This window comes from Coenobita brevimanus, chromosome 58, assembly GCF_032717465.1.
Source record: "Coenobita brevimanus isolate Jiangsu-jjx chromosome 58, ASM3271746v2, whole genome shotgun sequence".
NCBI classification, from domain to species: domain Eukaryota; kingdom Metazoa; phylum Arthropoda; class Malacostraca; order Decapoda; family Coenobitidae; genus Coenobita; species Coenobita brevimanus.
In genome coordinates this window covers 28,066,071-28,080,818 of record NC_137011.1, presented here as the reverse complement: position 1 = coordinate 28,080,818, position 14,748 = coordinate 28,066,071, and positions in this window count along the sequence as shown.

Here is a 14,748-nt window from a genome sequence, read left to right as displayed (position 1 = left end):
TGGTTTTGCTTCTGATGTAGCTGTAAAACAGCTTTGGTTGATCACTACTTTTATTTATTATATCCTCCTCAAACTGTTTTTGGGCTTCCCTCCTTATTCTTGTATAATCGTTTCTTGCCTGTTTGTAATTATTATACGCCCTTTCACTATTGTGTCTTCTGTATCTATTCCACAACAAATCTCTTCTTTCTTTTGATTTTTTACATTCTGTATTGAACCATTTCTGCATTTTCTTATCTGCTTCTTTGTGCTGTGGGATGTACTTCTGGACTCCTATTTCATAAAATTCACAGAATTTTTTATAAACAGCATTTAAATCTTGTCCTCTAAGCTCATTTTCCCAATCAGCTTCTAAGAAATACTTCTTTAGGTCTTGATAATTTCCCTTTTTATAGTTTAGGGTCATTTTGTAACTTTCATTGCTGATAACTATGATATGCTATCCTGAAGTTGTAATTTAGTACTGCATGATCGCTTTTGCCGAGTGGAGGGTGATATATTAAACTGTCAATATCATTTTCTTGCCTAGTAAATATTAGATCTAGCACTGAAGGTACATCGAGTCCTCTTTTTCTGGTGGTTTCCCTCACATGTTGCGTTAGGAAAAACTCTTGCACGAGATCCAGGAGCTTTTGGTCCCAACAGCTTTCTTGGCTATTTATATCTAGAGTATTCCAATTTATATTTGTATTATAATCTCCAGTTAGTATAATTCTTTCCGATTTCTCTTCCATTTTATGTAGTAATGATCTTAAACTCTGAATTGTACTCTCTGCCAGGTCCTCATATTCGTCTCATTCCCATGTGTTTGATCTGGGTGACATGTACAAATTGGCTACAATTACTTTCCCTTCAGATGTGTTGGTTTCTACTGCAATCAGTTCTACTTGTGAGGGTATATCTAGTTTTATTTCATTGACTTTTAGATTTTTCTTAGTTAATATTATAATTCCTCCTCCTTTTTTTAAATTTCTGACTCTTTTCCATATATTGTATTCCTCTAAGTTTATTATGTCATTGGATATCCTTGGTGTTAATTTTGTTTCAGTTAGGCATATTATTTGTGGTTCATTTTCTCTGACATAATCATTCATCTCTAGTAATTTAGATACCATTCCATCCACATTTGAATACATCAACTTAATCATCTTGTTTATATACTTGTCATGACATGGTTCTATTACCTTCCTCCTTTTTATTCCATCCTGTTTGTGTACCACTTTCGTATCTGCAATCCTATTACTTTGTAAAAAAAATTTGTTCTTCTCCTCTTCTGATCTTCCCTCATTTTTTGTTTTTGCTTCCTCCCTTTTCTCTTTCAGTAATTCCAGTTCCTCTTGTGTTAGGCATCTTTTTATCCATACATTTTTGAACTCCTCTTTTTCCATAAGATTCTTTGCATTTTTTAGTATCTACTCCACAGTGTTTACACTCTGGAAAGTCACCTTTAGAGGTCTTGTCTTGCTTTTCTCGTATTTCCCTAACCTTTTGTGTTCCTCTATGTCTTTACTACAGATTTTCTCTGATACTTCTTTCAGTAAGCTCATTACATTTGCCATCTCCTTTTTGTCTCTTGTGATCTTGTTTTTTACTTCTTCCTCTTCTATACCAGTGATTACTATAGATTTGTTTATATCTACTGAATCTCTGACTAACTTTGGATTGTTTTGGATTATTCTTTTCACTTCCTGTTTAATGCTTTTTTCCTCCACCCTTGTTTCTAAGTCTTTCTTTACTTTCACCATTTCAGCATACGTGGTTTCCACATCATTTTTGTAGCTTTGCACAGTTTCATTCACCTGTGTTATCTTCTCCTCAATATCACTGCTTTGGTGTATCAGACTGCTTACTTGCCTGATTGTCTCTGTATCATATTTGAACTCTTCCATAACACTCTCATGATTGACTACTGTACTTGCCATTTCACTCATTTTCTTCCTAAGTGTACTCAATTCCACTGTTAGTTCACTGATGGTTGTGTCTTTCTTGTTGGCCTCCCTTCCTAGTTTTTCTATTTCTTCCTTTTGCAAGTGCATCTGCTTCTTTATTTCATCAGTTTCATTTTTGAAAGCCATTTCTAGTTTGTGTACACGTTCAACCAGTCTATTGTGAGTCTCCACTTCAACCAGTTCTTGGTAGAAATCATCATCTTGCTTTCTTTTCCAAATTTGCTTTACTAAAGTATGTGTCCATTTTGCAGTACTAAAAGCATAGAGTACATGTACTTACATTCCCCGTGCAGCTGTAGTCTAAACAAACCTCAGCTGACTGAGTGCATTCTTTCGCCTCTTGGTTCTCTTTTCTGTTTGAACAAGTCTTGTTTAAACTTCTTATTATTTTTTTCTTTTAATAATGAAAAATCATTTAGTCTAACCTGGTACAGAGTTTGACTCATATAAAGATACTAATTTAGGTAATGCCACTGGCCGTGCTGGTTCGGTACGGAGCGCCGACGTTGCACGTCTGCTATCTCTGAATCCCACTGTGTGTGTGTGTGTGTGTGTGTGTGTGTGTGTGTTCCACCAATGCTCATAAACACATCTTTATTATCACCATGAAGTGTGCATTACAATATTGTCCAATGCGCCATATAATAGTGATAGTTATAGTTTAACGATATGGAAAATAAGCATTTAATGACCAATACACAGTAAGACCTTATTTTCTAAATGTTATTCAATCAGATACCCAGTGCAGATTATAATACATTATAGTCTGAACGTAGCCTTTAACTCTGCAGGGTAAGTCAAGCTAGAACACCAGGTCTCTAGTAAAATATTCAATATTATCACTATTCCACATGTTATTGTAGGGCAACTGGAACAGGTCGATAGCAAAGATGGTGGATGGTCCTACTCGGTATTGACAGGGTTACCTTATCACTCCCCCTGTTACCCACAACATTCCATTATCATATAACTCCAATTTCTGACCCCACTGTTTCATATCATTTTAAAATGTGTTCTTAAATATACTGGTAGTCAGTTAGTCTTCCTTATTAAATATTTCCGTATCGAAAACAGTTTGTCCATTTTAACATCCTTCCCTCTCTGAGGCAATTGACGTTTCGGCTGACGATAGTTAGTGGAATAAACTATGGCCACACAGAGATAGAGGAAGGCAGTAACAGACATACTGTAGGACACAAGTTGAAGAGCAAATAATCATAAGGTTAACCTGACCGCTACGTCTGTTACGTTGCTATAAGTAACACTGACCAGTGTGTAGTGTAACTCATCAAACCTTTGTTGAAAACGTTCTCGTTGAAAACGAATAAACTGAATTATCTGTTGTATGGCATGACAATGTTGATTAGCATAAGCTGCAATCGAGACAAGTTTGTTTGGTTACCATGCAGATCATCCATTCGGCCAGTTTAGTTATTGGTTACCTTTTCCGAAATACGTCGTGTTATAAACGTGTGCATCGCAAATTACACCCTATCGCAGTTATAACTATATAAGGCAAGATTATTATTCCTGATATTGTTATCAGGAGGTGACGGGTCCCTTGCTGGACTGAGTGGCGATAAGTGGCTGAGGCAAGGGGTGGAGGGGGTTGGTTGTATACAGGTCCAGATTAACCCTGCTGTTGCCTGGTAGGCAAGGCAGACGGTTGGCCTGCAACATACAGATCTCTTTTTTTCCGTTATTTCCAGTGAAATTTTGGCATGACCTATAATGGCCTTTTTTGATAGGCTGATGGGTGGTGACACTTATTTGGACGGCCAAAACGTATATTTATTCCACTCTGGAAGTCTGGATGGCCTGTGACAGGCCGTGGCCTGGTAGGCAGTTGCCCATTTTGCCTATAACTGGTAATCCGGCCCTGGCTGTATGGTGTGCGCGGGGTCAGCACGCCACGTGGCTCACTCTACTGTTGGCCTCTCTCCTTGGACCTTGCTGTTGGCTATCCTGTCCATGAAATTGACCATGATACTTATAATACTTTCAGCAGCAATGAATGACATCTAAACATTGACTGACCTTTGGTAATGCCAGCAACCACGTCATGGCCTCGGCTTGACCACCAGGCAAATTGTCATCCAGTCCCTGTTGCCCAGCGTTATCCTATATCATGTATGAAGACATTAATATCCAAGATATTACTGGTCATGTCTTCTACTTATCAGCAACACTTTGCTATTATCACACGTGAGGTATTATTAGTAACTAATGGTAATGACCTATAACAGAGTTTGCAAAGTAACAGTGATTACATCGAGTAAGGGAAGAAGCACATCACCGACCACTACAAACATCTACTTATAGCTTCCGACTGTTTAATGTTACACACTGGATACAACTGTCAAAATGATAAATTGTATGATTACAGACCTCCCTATATTACGAATATATTACTATTTTAGATCACCCTGCATTCAGATCGTGGTGTATAAATAACTATACTGTGGAGTGAAACACTATGTAATATGTTTCTTTTCTTCGTTATCATAACAAAACCACTATTTCCCAGGACAACAGGATGACGGAAGAGTGGTTGAGACAATGCGAGTAGGCCTTACTTTACTCTCGTGCCCTTGGATGTGGGGAGGGTGGAGGGTAGACGAATGAATGGGAACGAGGGAGGGTTGGGAGGGGTTGAAACTGGGGGTGCGGTGGTGCCACATATACCAACATGCTCGTCGAGCCGGTCGCTCTACTTTAGCTGGAGACTGTACAATTATGTTACATGTTATGTTACTACAATGTTACTATGTTCCTGCAATTATGTTCGTATATTCAGTTTTACCATATGGTATTTACACTTTATGACAAGTAGATAAATATCAGTGTAACGTTTTTCTGTATACTGTTTAGACTGTAACATCAAGACAGGTCGTAGGTACGACAGTTTGGCGTGACCGAGTGATATATCAGCATTAATATGTCATTACACAATATGCATTTATTATAGGCATGTAATAATATAGACATTAGTATATATCATAGCGCAATGTGTACCACTTGACAACATGCAATGTCTAGTGTTCAGGTGGAGACGTAGGCTACACATCCTTTGATCAGGCTGTAAATTACATAACATTTTGCAGACGATCAAGAATCCCATCAGGTAGCAAACACATGGGGTAACTGATGATAGCCAGTTAGCCCATGTGGTGGAAAAGTACGAGACATTACACACCGGGCAACATTCCCAGAAAATGGAAGGGATAATTAGAGAGCTAGCGAGAACCAGAGAAGGCAGAAGGAAACTTAGGAGACAGGATAGCGTAGGAGGTCCGCCGTCATACTGACAATACGTGGGCAACGTAACTGTCCATCACATTAAGATATAACTGTGTCACAGTAAATTTCCTGTAACCCAAGAGTGTCTATAACTCACCCTCACCAACGATACAAGATAGACAGACGGGCAAATGAGACAGAGCAGCACCTACCGCAGGATTAAAATCCCATAACGAGCTATCCAACACCTGACATCTTTATATTGGTAGCAAGGATTTTCCATATCATCCAAATTATCAACACTGGTCTTCACCTATCTACCTACATACCTCCCTGTCTATCCTATTAACAATAATTCTAATTGACAAAGAAATTCATTAAAACTTCTTGTTATATCCGTTATTTGATATTAAATGAAAACAAAGAACTGTAAATGACTGAAGCAGCACAAAATTATTACATTCTCCCAGTGAGTATGAACGTTTTTTGGTTGAAGAATTGGAGGTATGAAGCCCAGTGTCCATAACTGTTAGAGGATTTAAATTACACTTCAGTTAAAAAACTGAGTATGATAGATCTGGAGTACGCCTACATTACCAGGAGTCCCGGTGAGTGACAACATTCTGCATCTACATGCAGAGTGTACGATAATCATAATAAACTTCGTTTTTTTTTTTTTTTTAGTCTAATACGATAATGCAAATATCAACAGTTAACATCCCTAATTTCCTGGAAGTTAGTGCACGAGAGGCGCGGTAAGCCTGCCAGAATTTGCTGCTCTTATTTATTAGACAATGGCCGAAGTGTTCTTCATACCAACTACAGTACTCTGGATGGGTCCTATTTCCCTCAGAAAACTTCAAATTACCTCTACGGGATAATTTACCCCTAATTGCCGCCCCCCGCCCTACGGGATTAATGTGTCTGGATACAGTAGACTGACAGACAGACAGAAAGGTATGGTCAGTTTTGATTCTCTTGCTGCTATGTGTTTTTCAAGTCAAGTGAAATCGTTTGAGGATTTTCAGAAGTAAGACACAAAGTTCATAGGGCGCACAGCACCTTTTCAGTCCGGTGACATTCATTTGAGCTTATTCTTGCTTTCTGCAAACGATTTTTATTCAGCTTAGAGAAAACTTTAGTACAGCATGGGTAAATAATTCTACATTCAACACTTTCAGTTCGAAAAGTACTCCTGAACCTATATATAATTGTGCGAAGATATGCCCTGTTCACTGTAGCCAGCCGTAATAATGCCATCCCTCCATCTTGAATATTGGGGTGTAACAATATACTAACATTATATCTTGCTCGCTAGGAGGAGCATTTATGGAAAAGATGTAGAGCCGTAGTATTATGGAAAGGATGTAGAGCCGTAGTACTATCTTATTCCGCCCCTGACCTGGGGGAAATAAGCTAGAAGAACGAACATCTCCTGTACTATTTTTACCCTAACCTGACCCAGATTAGCGTCTTTCTGTTGATAATTTCACACAGCTCGATAGCAGAATAAGACGATGTTACAGCTCTACGTCCTTGCCATAACACTTCTTGATTAGCACCGTAATCTAGTGGTAATCCATTAATGCAACTAAGCATTCAAGGTGGAGAGAGGTCAACTGTAGGCCAACTACAATGCCAGGAAAACGATAATTGAAACATAAAAATGCTCGTTGGACTGAAGGAGTTACGATGCCAGGAAAATAGTGTGAATGGAACAAAAGTACGTGATGGGATTGAAAGTACGATACCAGGAAAATAGTATGAAAAATAGTATGAATCAAACTTCAAACATCATGGGATTGAAGGAGTTACAACAGCAGGCAAAGCTTTGTATCAGTTTCATAATGCATAGTTTCTCATGTCAGGGGAAATGAGACGTTCCCGGGTTTCGTCACTCTCCCAGGAAGCAGTGACGTCAGTCTGATAATGTCATTTCCTCAAACGGATATTTCAACATTCAATTGATTAGCGCAGCTGTGGTTAATTGTTCATCTACGAATTTGTGTGTGTGTGTGTGTGTGTGTGTGTGTGTTCGGAGGGGGGGGGTTCTTTTGCAGTTACTATAGAATATTAAAAAAAAGTCTTCTCCTCGAAGTTCTTGTTCTTGTTCTTGTTCTTGAAATCTTCTTCTCCCTCTCGAAGTTGTTGTTGTTGTTCTTCTTCTTCTTCTTTTATTTCTCCTCCTTCTCCTCCTCCTTCTAGAATTATTCTTCTTTTTCTTGAGAGAGAGAGAGAGAGAGAGAGAGAGAGAGAGAGAGAGAGAGAGAGAGAGAGAGAGAGAGAGAGAGAGAGAGAGAGAGAGAGATTGAGTCCATTTTTCCTTGACTGTATAGCGGAAGACAACAGATGTATATTCCCACGATGCAATGTGTGTGTTGATAAAAGACGGATATAAACTGGGTACTGGTGCGCCTGACGACAGTTCTCCACTACTACGACCACCACTGCCTTAACTACCACAGCTCCAGCTCGTCAAGTTCACAACAACCTCCATCACTTTAGCCACAGCTACCTTTGTCACCGCTACCACCACTACCACCGCCACCACCACCACCACAACTACTACCAATACTACTTGTACCACTACCATGATTTCCTACCTGATTTTGGTCTTTGTGTTGCTCTTCGGTTAGTCATCACTTGAACATTCTAATACTCACATTCACACACGAACATTTTCACCGTAACGCACGTATAAATTCATTCACACATTCTCTCAATCAGGTTCAAAAATGTGTATTCAGTCACATTCACTTGCGACTCACATTTTCACTCACTCATGGCAACATTTCTAAACACACGCATAATTCTACTCAATGCTCTTCACATAGTCAGTCACATCACCACTCCCTTATATTCTCCTCTGTTATCCTGTACTCTTTTCTGTCTTTTTCCGTTTACACTCTCACCCATTCACATATTAACATTCAGCTCTCACACTGCCATTCAATCACAATGCATCTGCCACCTCGGGTCGTACATTTCTCAACACAAAATGTTTTTTAGCACAGGCTATTTTCACCACGCTACTCTCAGCTTCCAAATAGTGCCCCGCCCTTGTACACTAAGATATATGTAGAACACACACACACATACACACACACACACACACACACACACACACACACACACACACACACACACACACACCTTTCTTTAAGGTTACAGACATTCCTTTGAACTCAATATTCATTATTAGTCTCTTCAGCAGAAGGACACTATTTAATGACATTTTTGCAATTTTCCGATGATTTTATAAAGCTTCTAAGCGGCTCTGAGCAATGTGGTCTCAATAAAAGTTTTACCCATCCTTTCCAGTTGAAAAGTCACCCCTAAGCTGAGTAAAATCGTCAGATGACACCATAAACAAGACAGAACTACTTTTACAGTAACTGGAGTTAATGTTTTATGAACAAAATTGTATGAGAATTCAGTCAATAATGTTCACTTGCTTGAGTCAGTAATATTCTCCGTTTTCCAGAGTGATTTGCAGTTTTAATATCTGTCAATATCTAATTTCAGGATCATCGGAGCAGCGACAGCATAACCTCATATCAGTTGCAGGTCAGTAACGTCTCAGAAATTAGTCCCCGCTATAATTATCCTTATAGTGACGTGTGTGTGTGTGTGTGTGTGTGTGTGTGTGTGTGTGTGTGTGTGTGTGTGTGTGTGTGTGTGTGTGTGTGTGTGCTGAAGACTACATTTATTTCTCATAGTTGATGCGCTTAACCTTTGTCTGGCTCTTTTTACAGTTCTCGCCCTCTCTTGTATTGAAATATTTTTTTAGACGGTCTTCTCTGTTCTTTCATGTTCTTATTTCCTGATCCTTCCCACGCTGTATTCTTGAAATTTAAGATTACGTTGTTGGTGATGATGATTTTGCATATACAGACTACCAGAGACACACTATTCTGGTTGTTTTATTCGGAAGAAATAAGGTTAGAATGATAACGATGACGATGATGAAAATGTTGTTGACAGAGAAGAAGATAAAGTTGACGATGATGATGATGGTGATGATGATGATGATGATGATGATGATGATGATGACGACTACCTACTTCCCATTCCAGACACCCTTCAGTGCTCGTCTCCGTTCGTCGCTGTAGGAGACAAATGCATTCACGTCAACTTCGTGACCACCGGCACTTGGGAAGATATGCGTCAGTATTGTCGCGAGATGAATGGGGATCTGGTGGTCCTACACGATGCTAACTTCTTCTATGACCTCGTAAGCTACATTCACAGCTACGGTAAGAACTATAGGGAAATTTATGGATTTATTAACATGCTACACGAATTTTGTTCCCTTGATTTCGATGATACGTTTTTTATTATATTGTTGCTACCTTCAGACGAAATTACGTAGCCTAGGAGAGATTTTTCGAACTACAGTACAGGTATTAGCTTTAGCTTTCTTCAGCTCCTTTGGCATTATACTCTTTTCACTTTATATTGGCTTAAAAATGCCATATCTTCATCTTGAATGTTGAGCTGTAACATGACATTAAAATATGATGCTAGTCATAAGGAAGTGCTGTGGAGAGGATGTCCTGTTTTGTCACTGAGCGACGTGAAATAAGTTATAAAAGGTTAAGAACTGGGCCCAAGTTAAGATGAAAAACCTATCAGCGTAATAATGCTATCACCAAATCCTGAATGTAGAGCTGTAACAATAGATTAACACTAGTATGCCGTGCTAGTCACGGGGAAGTTATATGGAAAGGATGCAGAGCTGTGTTATTGTCTCATTCAGCCAGGGAGCTAGGGAAGGTGTGCTGCAAACGGACGAAAATCTCCGCCACCTTAAAGGGAATGAAGTATAGATGTCAGTATATGTTGAATAAAATAATCTGATAGCAGCAAGCATGAAATGCAAAATACGTCATCGGATTGAAGGGTGTATTCATATGAGAGTGAGTCATAGGAGCCTGAATGGCATTACTTATATCAATAACTATCTCCCTAAAACACACTACAACACTCTACAGACCTTACAGAACAAGGCCCTAAATATAATCACAGGCTGCACAGCTACTACACCCACAGACCACCTGCATCAAGAAACCGAAGTCCTCAAAGTCAAGGATCACCTAGACATGAGAGGCGCCCAAATTCTCGCTGCAGCTTCCATAAACCCACAGCATCCCCTACACTACATGGCAGCACATCCACCCACACCAAGGAACATCAAAACAACACCCAGCACACGATATCATACACAAATACTGTCATCTCTTCCTCCTCGCCCGCCTCAGACCAGCTTCCAGAAGCATATCCATACTCAAATCACTCGCTGCTCCATTCAATCACTTAAAGGCAACAAACAGCTGCATGCACGGCCTCCTGATATCCACCCTTCTGAATCCCACCTCCCTCGTGAGGACAGGGTCCACCTGGCCAGGCTGAGATGTGGACATCATCCGGGCCTTACCGAAGAGGCTGGATGACTCCGTCGGTGATGCCTGTCCACAATGCAACACAGCACCCTATACTATTAAGCACATTATGGAAGACTGCATTGCCCACAATAATGCTAGTGTTCAATTCCTGTTTACGCCAGACAATTTTATTCAGCTGAAAGTGAGTCACAGGTACTTCTGGAAGATTTATTCAGACTACTTCATGGAAAAAAAAAGAATGGTTTCTTCATAGTTACGATTAGATTTCCTATTTTTCGTTGATACGGTACGATGTCTCCAGACGTCGTCTCATTTAAGATTTCAAAAATTTTCATTGCTACAGTAAGATTTCTTCACATCTTTGGTAAAATTTCAGCCCATTTTTTTTTCACAGCCACTGATAGAGTTGGACTCTTTATACATCTTATTAATGAAAAATATTAAAAATATTGTTATATATTACTAATGCAAATCATTTTAAAAAAGTAACCTAGAGAACGTTATGGTACGGTATACTAAACAAAATGAATCGGTAAGGAAAAAGTGCTACGATGTCTGCTGTGCTTATGGTAATACAGGATAGTCCATATACTGGACTCCCGGATCTTTTGTGTTGAGGGGATAGCTCAGTCTGCTGGTGTGAAGAGCACTGTTATTTTGGCTGCTTTGTGAAATTAATATTCAACCATTCAGTTAATGGGAGTAAAAATAAGCACACACTATAAAGCAAGAAAGTTAATGGGAAGCAGAAAATAATGCAGGTTAGACACTGGTAATGCTGACTGATCCGTCTGCACAACACAAGAGATTTTGCCAAAGAGTTAACGGACAACAGATTACAACCCTGCAAAACACTAAAAAAACACTATAAAATCTCCTTTATGGCAGCGAAAAATAATTCAAAGATATAAGCAGAATAAAATAACTATATATATTTTTTTTTTACGGATATCTGGACATAAACACCTGGGTGGATGGAACAATTTCTCCAACACTTTTTTCACAGGATGGTGAGGCTGATTTGAGCGACTAAAAATCCTTTCTTTATCACTTTTCTTTACCTGGTTAGTTGGATTACTGATTGGGTGAGAGAGGATGACGAAAGACTTTAGGACAGGGTGGCTGGATATTAATATCTGGGTGGGTAGGACAGATGAAAGGCACATGAAAATAACTTTTATTTTTTTTCTTGAGAATGGGTGGACATGGATGACTGGGTGGGTGAGACAGATGACGATCACGAAAATTTCAGCAGTTTATATAACTTTCCTTCACACATGATGGTTGGACGTAATGGGTGTTATGGATCAAGACCTAATAAAAGAACTTCTTTTTCACAGGATGGTTGGACAAACTGGTTGGGATGGATGAAGATCAAATAAATTTATTTTTTTCATACAATGGTTGAATAAACTGGATGAGGAGGATGAGTAGCAGATAAAGATAGCCTCTTTTATACAGGATGGATAAACGTAAATTACTGGCTGGCTGGGATGGATGAACGCTGAATATGGCCGGATAAACTTTTTAAAAGGATGATTGGACATCGGCTTATGGATGGGAGGGAAGAATGAGTCAGCATAAACGTGAAGGATTATTGGACATGGACTTGTGAATGAGAGAAGAGCGACTGTACACAGATTTGTTGATCGGAGGGAAGGATGTAAAAAAAAAAAAAAACAGTTTTATCATTGTCGCAGGATGGCTGGACGTGGATTTCTGGGTGGGAGGAACGGATGAAGGTCACGACAAGGTGTGGCTGTGGGTAGACGGGACGCCGATGAAGATGGGCACTCCCTTCTGGAGCTTTAGTGGCAATACTCAGTATCCCAGTGAATCAGACTCGTACAACTGTGCCTTGATGGACGACAATTATTTTCTCTATCTTAATGATGTCCAGTGTACCGCTGTTGGCAACCCGATATGCCAGCAGTGAGAAATTAAAAATATATAAGAGATATCCTTGAAAATTATTCAGTCTGATTTTTTTTTAAATAAAAATATTGTGCTTATAAAATAAAAAATTGTAAGAGACGACTATTATCTCTTCCTGGATGATGTCGATTGTGACGGGTGTTGTAACTATATTCCAGCAGTGAGAGATTGTGTGACAGAAAATAATATTGCGTAATTTTGTGCGTATAAATATTGTCTTTGGTTATATTCTAAAAGGCAAAATTTCTTATTTATCTCTTGCTAAGTTACGCCAGATGTCAGCAATGAGAGATTTTGTGATATGGTGATGACAGTGCTAGGGAAATTATTTTGTTTGTACATAACTATAGGCTATATTCTAAAATGCAGGAGACCAGTTTTTTCTTTGCCTACATAGATGAAACTTCGGTCATCCAGTACGCCAGCAAGGAGAGATAGGCGAAGAGCTAAAAAAAAAAAATGCTAGATAATTTTGAATATGGTAAAATTGTGTGTGTGTGTGTGTTCTAATTTCTTTTATTTACGAGTCTGACTCTGGGCATACTGTAGGCTTCACAGCCTGCTCACAAGGCCCAGTAGTACTCCTACATACCATACACCTCTATATGTCACCACTTCGGCGCTAACACCCACCGTCCATATTGAGTACATGCTAGGGCTATCTCATACAGGACTGGAGTATTGGTATTAGCGGGTGTATTTTTACGACATGTCGGCGGGTCTTTTGGTAGATCAGTAAAGTCTGTTTTTAATTAAATTCAAATCCTTAAACTGTTACCTGCCCCAGCGGGGCTTTGAACCTGGGTCCGGTAGAGCTGAAGACCACCTCTCTACCGACTGAGTCACCGCCATTGTTATGTTTTCCTAGATGGTGATGTAAAGTGTAACGAATTAGTCTCATCACTGGCGAGTTTAACCAATATAGGAGGGACTTTTGGATATGACAGAAAAGGCCTTAATTAACCAATTCATTCCTTGAGATCTTTTGTGAGTTAAAATAATGAAGTAGTAGGAAGATATATTACAAATACATCATGGGATTTAAGCGATGAACTCCATAAGCCATCAATGAGAGATCAGTGATATAATCCATTCAGACTCTGAATTTTCTTGGAGATAAATATAAACATTGAACAGAAGTAGAAAACAATGATAAATGATATTATGTGTCTGAATGGGATGCAGACAAAACTGGAACATTCTTAAGTCAGTTGAGGAACCTGGTATGTGAGGAGTGACTTGTAACAATGAACAAATTTATCAGAGCTTTGTCATTGTGAATAAAAAAGAAAAGCAAGAGATGTGTTGTATTCTTTACCTACATGATGCTGAATGTATCGTCATGACAAATCCGAAATGGGAGAAATGGAAAACCTGGTATGTAAAATAAATGCTGATTTTTTTTTTTTGTTTATGAATGAGTGAAAAAGTAAGGTATGGACACACAAACCCCGTGTAAAAAAAAAAAAAAAAAAAGCTGATGTGCCTGTTTCTTGGTTCTCTGATGATGATGATGATGATGTTGTTCTCACCTCAAAAGCTAGGTTTTTCTTATTACCAGAAGTCGGTGTCCAAGTCCCCTGCTTTTCTGATGATGATGAACTGCATGATGATGGTGATGATGATGTCTGTGATGACAATGATGCTGATATTGATGATGACATTGAAGATGATGTAGCCTACTCTGGAGAATAAGAGTTGCCTAATATATCACATCTTCTGCCTCTCGTTTTCCTTTGCTAGTAACTTTAACTTTCCTAAGCTGACAGAGACGTGGCATGTTCCTCAGCTCGTATATCTTTCTCTCTGCTACAATGCGTCAGGGAGGGAAGTAACGGACATGCCCCAAGTGTGAAGCAGACGCAGTGGAATAGTAGGGTAACTTAAAGAAAATAAATACAAACTGATAAGCAATGTCAAATAAGCAAGCGTGTTTATGCCTTTGAATGGGAGTCAGGATTCCAAGGGCCTGAATGGTGAGTGAATGAGAATATGGCTTTTAACGGGACGATTTTTTCTTTTTTCTTTTTTTTTTTAAATTTTAATCCAACCGGTTTCTCTTGCTCTCAGGAGTACTTCATCACGTCCTAAGATGGAAAAAGGGTTTAGATGATGATGATAATGATGACGACGACAATGATGATACTAGTGATGATAACCTAGCAGCTCCCCATGCACCCCCCCCCCTCCTTCGCCCCGAAAAAAATACTTATCAGCAA